Source organism: Palaemon carinicauda, chromosome 24 (assembly GCF_036898095.1).
Source record: "Palaemon carinicauda isolate YSFRI2023 chromosome 24, ASM3689809v2, whole genome shotgun sequence".
Classification (NCBI taxonomy): Eukaryota; Metazoa; Arthropoda; class Malacostraca; order Decapoda; family Palaemonidae; genus Palaemon; species Palaemon carinicauda.
In genome coordinates, this window is record NC_090748.1 from 78,971,911 (window position 1) to 78,980,866 (window position 8,956).

General features: G+C 33.6%; 1 protein-coding gene across 2 annotated transcripts in view; it reads right to left on the reverse strand.

Annotated features, from left to right (window-relative positions):
• LOC137618169 (potassium voltage-gated channel protein Shaw-like) overlaps positions 1-7,941 on the reverse strand; it is a 106,262-nt gene extending 98,321 nt beyond the window's left edge. For both annotated transcript variants that reach the window (XM_068348223.1, XM_068348224.1), the window contains exon 1: positions 7,892-7,941. The gene's annotated coding sequence lies outside the window, so the exon portion shown is untranslated. The remainder of the gene's footprint in view (positions 1-7,891) is intronic.
• Between the last annotated feature and the right edge of the window lie 1,015 nt (positions 7,942-8,956).

An 8,956-nucleotide genomic window follows, 5' to 3' on the forward strand; every position in this document is an offset into this window, starting at 1 on the left:
AGAGAGAGAGAGAGAGAGAGAGAGAGAGAGAGAGAGAGAGAGAGAGAGAGAGAGAGAGAGAGAATTTTTTATATTTCTTGGACGATCTTTTAAACTTATTAGAAGTGAATTCATTACTAGAAAAGAGAAAGCTACCAAAGGGACGTAACACGGCTCCCTAATCAAATATCACGTAAGGAAACTTGCATTACCTCCAAATCTATTTTACCTTCACAAAACAGCATGATTGCAGCAACAGTTGTCCCGACATAATACTGCATCCTTCACCCTTTAAGGGGATCGCAACAATTGACAGCTGACTGGAGTGTAAAGACACCTAACAGTTGCTCTACACCTGTCAACATTGTCGAACCCACAGAAACATTGTCGACACGTGCTGACGTAAACACCCATCGACCCATGTTCGAATGTCATTAAATGAAGTTGACTTGGCCTTTAGATGTCATTTGGGTCATCTCTTGGTGCGTCATCTTATTGGAGAAGTTTCAGAAGAGACAGCCGACAGATTAAGCGTTTTCGGACTTTGCAAGACTCTCTCTCTCTCTCTCTCTCTCTCTCTCTCTCTCTCTCTCTCTCTCTCTCTCTCTCTCTCTCTCTCTCTCTCCACATGTACACAAACACCCACACGGAAATTGAGAGTATCTGCTGATATATCGGGAAACAAAACAAAATCCAATAGTTATTATGAATCGATGTATATATTTGTAAACTTGTGGAAGTGTATGTAGTTTTGAGTTCCCATTGTTGTTTTTTTAAACAATGGTTCCTGCCATGAAACAAAAAGGAAAAAAATCCCCAATACACAAAACGAGACCTTTGAACACATTGTACCAAATATAAAAATGATCCCTATGGACTAAATGTGAGCAATAGAAAAAGGTTAGCACAAACACAATGTACCCAAAAGACAAAATGTACCCCGTGTTTTTCTGGGGGAAAAAGTGTACACAATAAGCAAAAAAAAAATGAAATTTTGTTCATTGAGTATATTTTGTTTACTTGGTGCATTTTTTTTCTTCATTTTTTTACTTTAATAAGATCATAAAAATTCACTGACTAGGAATATTCTGCCGATATCGATCCTGCTTTTTCTACAGTATGGCATGATATTCTTGCTCATATTTTAGTTTCCACTGCATTTATATCCAAATAACCTTTCTTTTAACTGGATTCATTTTCATCACTTACAATTTCATATAATTTGTTTGAATTTAAACTTTCACAAAATTGTTATGCTTAACGTTCAAGAGGTATTCAATTTAGTCATAAGATATATAATGAAAGGAAGGAAAGGTAAGGACTAAAATCCTATTCAACATGACTATCATATGTCTATTAAATACAAAATACGACATACATATGCATAGTGAAATACAGAGAGAGAGAGAGAGAGAGAGAGAGAGAGAGAGAGAGAGAGAGAGAGAGAGAGAGAGACCCTTAAACAATCAATGTTTGTTTTACTATAGGGGAACTTGTTTACCTCGACGACCCTCAATTCTTCACTGGATACGGTAAACAATGTCAACAAAGAAGATAATACTCAATGGCCAGAAAGGGTAGTGGTAGTAGCAGCAGCAGCAGCAGCGCCAACGCCCAATGGTTAAAATTTGGATGATGGCACAAGGGAGATTTAGCTCGCTTCTGCATAAACACATCAATCATTCTCAGAGGTTTCAAGTCATAAAGATTACTGTATATGAGATCATGAAACGTTTATTCAGTCGCCTTTAGGAAAACAGAAATTATTATTATTATTATTATTATTATTATTATTATTATTATTCCTAGCTAAGCTACATACCTAAGTGGAAAAGCAGGATGCTATAACCCCAAGGGCTCCAACAAGGCAAAAACAGCCCTGTGAGGAAAGGAAATAAATAAAATGCAGAAGTAATGAACAAGTTAAAACAAAATAGTTTTAAGAACAGTAACAACATTAAAATAAATCTTTCATTAACAAGCTTTAAAAACTTATAAAACAAAGGGAAGAGAAATAAGATAGAATAGTGGGCCCGAGTGAAAAGATACTTTACATGTCATGTTAATTACTAGATATTTCTTAAGAATTTATGAAGTACCTAAGCTCAGTGTGTATTACCATCCTTCACCTTTTATTATCTATTATCAAAAAGTAAGAGATTAACCAGCCCAATTCTTTCATTTTACCTTGTTTCGAGCACTGTTGTCCCGTCTGGTCTTCCGTTGCCGATTCTCATCATAATTTGTTTAAAGGTTTAAAGGCCGCTCATGAATGACAGAGGCAAGGGACAGTGACATTGCCCTATCGGGCAGGACAATACCCTAGAGACTGACCATATATATAATATACTTTGCATCAGCGCCCAAGACCCCTCTCCACCCAAGCTAGGACCAAGGAGGACCAGGCAATGGCCGCTGATAACTCAGCAGATAGACCTATAGGCTCCCCCAAACCCCGCTCCTTAGCTCACAAGGATGGTGAGGTTGCAGCAACCAAAGAAACTAAAAAGTTTGATGAGCGAGACTCGAACTCCAGTCTGGCCACCACAACAGGAACTTACGGTCTATTAAATTTTTTATTCCTGATCTAGATATTATTCACTGGCATCGTCGCTCAATTAGTTCAATATGCATGTCATGTTGCATAAGATTTGTTATAATTCTGACCATCCTTTACATTCAGATCTTCCCGGACAGTTCCATCCTGTTCGTAATACTAGGTATGCAGTTAATTCTAATAGTCAGGCCTCCTCCATCATGAGGCTCAATACTACGTAGCACACTAGAAGTTTAATCCAGCAGTGACCAAGTTGTGGAATGATCTTCCTAATCGGGTAGTTGAATCAGTAGAACTTCAAAAGCTCAAAGTTGCAGCAAATGTTTTCATGTTGAACAGGCTGGTATAAGTCTTTTTATACTTTATAAGTGAAATATCTGTTTTAATGGCGTTAATGTTTTTTTTTTTTTTTAAATATTTTATCTTAATTGTTCATTACTTCTTATATCGTTTAATTATTTCCTTATTTCCTTTCCTCACTGAGCTATTTTTCCCTGTCGGAGCCCTTGGGCTTAAAGTATCTTGCTTTTCCAACTAGGGCTATAGCTTAGCTTGTAATGATAATTATAATAATAATAAATGAAAAAAAAAATAATAATAATGAGTCAAGCCCGACTCTTATAGACCTGGCCCGACAAATTCGGGAGGAAAAAATACTTATATTAATGGTAATAAATAAAATATAAACTGAATATTTGGAATATATATAAAATAATATTAAATACAAAGGTTATATAAAAAATTAGATATTTTTTTATTAAACCGTTTTTTTTTTTTCTAAATATTAAAATCTTGAACATCTGAGAAAATCTCACTCATAAAATTTCCAAAATAAAAAGGGGAAAATGGCTAATATAGATGGAGGTGCTTTACATGGAAACATCATAGTTTTCAAAGTACCATACAAAAGCAAAAGATCTGGCTGTGATAAAAGAGATATGACTTCCAAATCACAATTTTTATGCGAATGGCTGTAATTCTCTTATGTATGAAGGGATTGTTGAATAACATTTACTTTATGTTGAATGGGGATTAAAAATGTTGAATCTGCTATAAAAAATGAATTTGCCCGGGTAAAGACGGAAGCCGTTGATATGAACTGTTTGCATAGGATTATGGTTTAAGAAGATTGGACGAGTTAGATATGGGGAGATATGCAGAAATGGTAAAATGTTTAGAACTGGTGAAATCATGCAAGGGGATTCGCTCATGGGAAAAATGGACAATAATATATTTTTAAATAGATTAAAATTCACAAGAGCTAGAAGATAGGAGGATAGAAAGACCTTTAGGTGTTTGGGAAAATACGGTTAAAGACATATTGTAAAAGAAAGTTCTTGATATCGAATGCAAACAACATAGGACGTGAATGTGCCGGGGATTTGATGAACTGCTGATGAGCCTTGTGAGGATGTATGAAGCAACCGATATTTTGGCAACGAATGAATGTAGTAAGGTCTTTTGCGTTGTTCTTTTCTGGAACCATTCTCTTCCAGGTAGAAGGGCAAAAAACTTACACTTACACACAAACACCATATATATATACATATATATATATATATATATATATATTATATATATATATATATATATATATATATATATATATACATATATATATATATATATATATATATATATATATATATATATACATATATATATATATATATATATATATATATATATATATATATAAATTCATATTTGTACTGTATAAATACACACACATATATGTATATATATACATATATATACATATATACACATAAATATATATAAGAAGTAGGTTGTCCAGGGCACCAGCCACCCGTTAAGATACTACCGCTAGAGAGTTATTGGGTCCTTTGATTAGCCAAAAAGTACTACATTGGATCCCTTTCTCTGGTTACGGCTCAGTTTTCTTTACCTACACCTGCTTCGAATAGTCTGGCCAATTCTTTCCACATACTCATCTGCCCTCATACCAGACAACACTGGGAATACCAAACAACTGTTCTTCACTCACGGGGTTAACTACTGCACTGTAATTGTTCAGTGGTTACTTTCCTCTTGGTAGAGGTAGAAGGGTCCCTTTAGCATGGTAGGCAGCTCTTCTGGAACGAGGACACTCTAAATCATTGTTCTCTAGTCTTGGACAGTGCCATAGCCTTTGTACCATGGTCTTCCACTGTTTTGGGTGAGTTATCTTGATTGAGGGTACATGGTGTGAGTTCTCTTGAGTTCTTTTTTAAAGTTCATTAAATGAATGATCTAATCTAATGTTATCGTTCTTAAAATATTTTATTTGAATTGTTGATTACCTCTCTTGTTGTATATTATATTTCCTTGTTTCCTTCCCTACCTAAGCTATGTTTCGTTGTTTCAGCGCTTGGGCTTATAACATCCTGCCTTTCCAACTTAGGGTTGTAGCTTAGCTTGTAATAATAATGAATACATACATTATATATATATATATATATATATATATATATATATATATATATATATATATATATATATACACCGTATATATATATATATATATATATATATATATATATATATATATATATATATATATATATATATACACACACTCATACATACATACATACATGCATATATATATATATATATATATATATATATATATATATATATATATATATATATATATATTATTCACACACACAAATTCTGAAGGAGACTATCTTAAAATCATGAACACCTTTTATAAAAAAAAGAACATAGAAAATGGACTAGGATTAGTCCGAATGGAAAGAAAAAAAAAAAGAAATAGATTTTATTTTCAGTGAAAAAGTCAATGTAGTTAAAGATGTAACAGTGTTAAACACAAAGGCGGGAAGCAAAATTTCTATAGATATAAGGAAAGAAAGAGAAAAATTAATTTTAAGAAAGAAAATAAACACTGCTGTAATAAGAGATAAAAATTGACGAATTTAGTTTAGCAATAGAAAATAGGTACTTCGAGCTACATGATGTAATGTAAATAAGTACAGAAGAAATGGACAGTAATTTAACAAAATTCATATTGGAATCAGCACAAGAGATAGAGGGATAAGTTCCTAAACAACATCAAGGAAAACTATCAGAAAAGACCAAAAACCTAATAAAGAAAAGATTGGAAATGGGGGTAAAATCCAAGAGAGATGAAATAGAATTAGTAGAAATATCCAAATCAATAAATAAACTAAAAACCGATGATATTCGTAAACACAATCAAACCCAAATTGGGGAGGAAGAAGCATTAAATTGATGAAAATAAGAATTGGAGCAGACCGCCAACAGATGTTTGCTTTTCAGGATGAAAATGGAAATATTATCCATAATAAAAAAGGAGTGATAAAAATTGCAGAATAATGCTATACAATAGTGATATAAGAAATAACTTTGCCTCTAGAAATAATGAAACGCCTGAGCCGGTACCAAAACGTAACAGTAGAAGTAAAAAAAGCATTAAAAGTCATGAAAAGAGGCAAAGCGGCAGGAGAAGATGGCTAAACAATAGATTTAATAATAGAAGGAGGTGATTTCATATTGGTAAAAATAGCTGAAGTCTAAATCAAACGTCTGCAAGAATACTCTATACCTACAGCTTGGAAAAACTTGATCATTATACTAATTCACAAAAAGGGAGACACATAAGACCTGAAAAATTACTGCCCAATACCTGCCCAATAAGTTTACTCACCGTAATATACAAAATATTTACAAAGATCATATTAGACCGAACAGAAGGACAACTAGACTTTAATGAACCAAGAGAGCAGGCCGGCTTTAGAAGTGGGCATTCAACAACTGACAATATCCATATAATTAACCAGCTAATGGAAAAATCAACAAAGTATGACACACCACTATGTAGGGTATCTATAAACTATGAGAAAGCTTTTGTTTCTGTCAAAACTTTAGCAGCAATGAAAGCCCTTCAAAAACAGGGAATATAAGAATCTTATGTCAGAACACTTCAAGATTATATATATATATATATATATATATATATATATATATATATATATATATATATATATATATATATATATATATATATATATATATATATATATAAAGCAATCCTACAACTACACAGAGTAGGAAGTAGTTTTTAAGAATTTAGATTGGGAAATGGTAGGAATTAATAATAATGGGAAATACTTTAACAAATATATTTGCAGATGACATAGCTGTGTTTAGTGAATCATGGGAGGAATTACAAAGATGAAAGATTTCAATAGAGAAAGCAGAAAGTAGGACTGAAAGTTAACATGAGTAAAACTAAGATAATTTTCAATGAAAATACAGAGACAACAAAAAAAGAGTTATGGATGAGCCTCGAGATTATTAATGAATAAACGTGCTAAGGGCAGACCGTAAGTGTTTCCCCAGGACGCGAGACTGAAATTCAAAGAAGGATAAGCATGGGATGGAGAAACTTGGAGCCTTATTAAAGCCTTAGAACATAAGCTAGTTACAACTTAAATAGCTACGGAAAGAATACTGCTGGGAATAACACTAAGAGAGAGAAAAAGAACAATATGGATACGAAAGCAAACTAAAGTAGAGGATATCCTAACAACATGTAAGACAAAGAAATGGACATGAGCAAGACAAATAATGAGAATGACAGATAATAGATGGACTATGCAGAACAGAGTAGGTCCCTAAAGATTGTAAAAGAAGGAGGAGAAAGAAGAGAAGACGATGTATGTATGTAGGTATGAATGTATGTATTTGTTTGTATATATATATATATATATATATATATATATATATATATATATATATATATATATATATATATATATATATATATATATATATGTGTGTGTGTGTGTATTCAAATAAGCCATATATTTTTTATACATTGTCTGGATTCTCTTAACGACCTCGGGATCAGAGCCCCAAGCGAAATCACACAAAGACAACAGAAGGGAGTCGAACCCTGGTCCAGGAAGCTTGTATGAACAGTGACTTATCACTTAGCTAAGTGGTAAGTCACTGTTCATACAAGTTTCCTGGACCAGGGTTCGATTCCCGGCTGGTCAGAAGCTATTGTCTTTGTGTTATTTCGCCTGGGGCTCTGATCCCGAGGTCGTTAAGAGAATCTAGACATTAATGTATCAAAAATATATGGCTTATTTGAATATGAAAAACACGTTTAAATGTGCAAAATTTATCATATATATATATATATATATATATATACACACACACACACACATATATATATATATATATACATATATATATATATATATATATATATATATATATATATATATATATATATATATATATACACACAAAGTTAAAAAAACTCTAACAAATATTTTGACACTGTTGCAAGCTTACCAGAACTCCTCGAACTAGAAAAACAATTGTCACCATTGCCATCCATACCTGTGGAGAAGAAAAATCCTGTTTTAGTTAAAAATAGAGATAAAAGCCACTGATGGCGAAAACTATAATATGCTGTTTTTTTTTTAAATACCATACACTTTTTACTATTCTTCTCTACATGATAATATTATTACGACAATTCCATTTCTTACTTTCCTTATAACAATCGATATTTTATTTAAAGGTTTGAGCTACTCATGAATGGCAGTGACAATGCTGTACATACTGTATATACTGTACAGTGCATATGATCAACGCCCAAGGCCCTTCTCCACCTCAGCTAGAACGAGGGAGGGCCAGGCAATGGCTGCTGAGGACTCGGCAAATATACCTGTAGGATCCCACAATCCCAACACCCTTCCTTAGCTTAAAAGGATGGTGAGGTTACAGACATTTATAGAAACTATTGAGCTTGAGCACAACTCGCACCCCAGTTCAGCAGATCCCCAGGCAGGGAAGTTTCCAAAAGTATAAGAAGTCATAAAGTTAACGAGTTGCCGAAATATCTACCACTCACTCAAAAGTGAAAAGAAAACGCATCATAAATGAATACAAATTAAGGCAAAAACGACAATGGCAATACCGTTTTCAGAACTTACTTTTGTGAAATATCCTTTACCAACACGAAATGCTCCCTATCAGTCAGAACGAACAATGAACGCACGAGTGTAAACGAGAACAAAATGTTCAGGAGGGTGCAAAGCCTCAACAAACAGAAGTAAGGTGAGCCAGCTGGCAGATACACACACACCGACAGCCTAGTAAATTACACGAAATTTCTCTACATTATATTCCTTATCTTTCATCAAGAAACTGTCAACAAGCTCTTAATTAGGCGACCAAAATTACGCAGCACTGGAAATGTTCTTGTCTGGAGGCGCTATCGAGTGGGGAGAGGTGAGGGGGGGAGGGGGGCAGGAGAACCGAGAGGGGGCATTAGTCAATGGCAAAGGACAAACGGAAAGGGGAAACGGGATAGCAGGAACGAAGGGATGGATACACACAAAAAAAATGGGG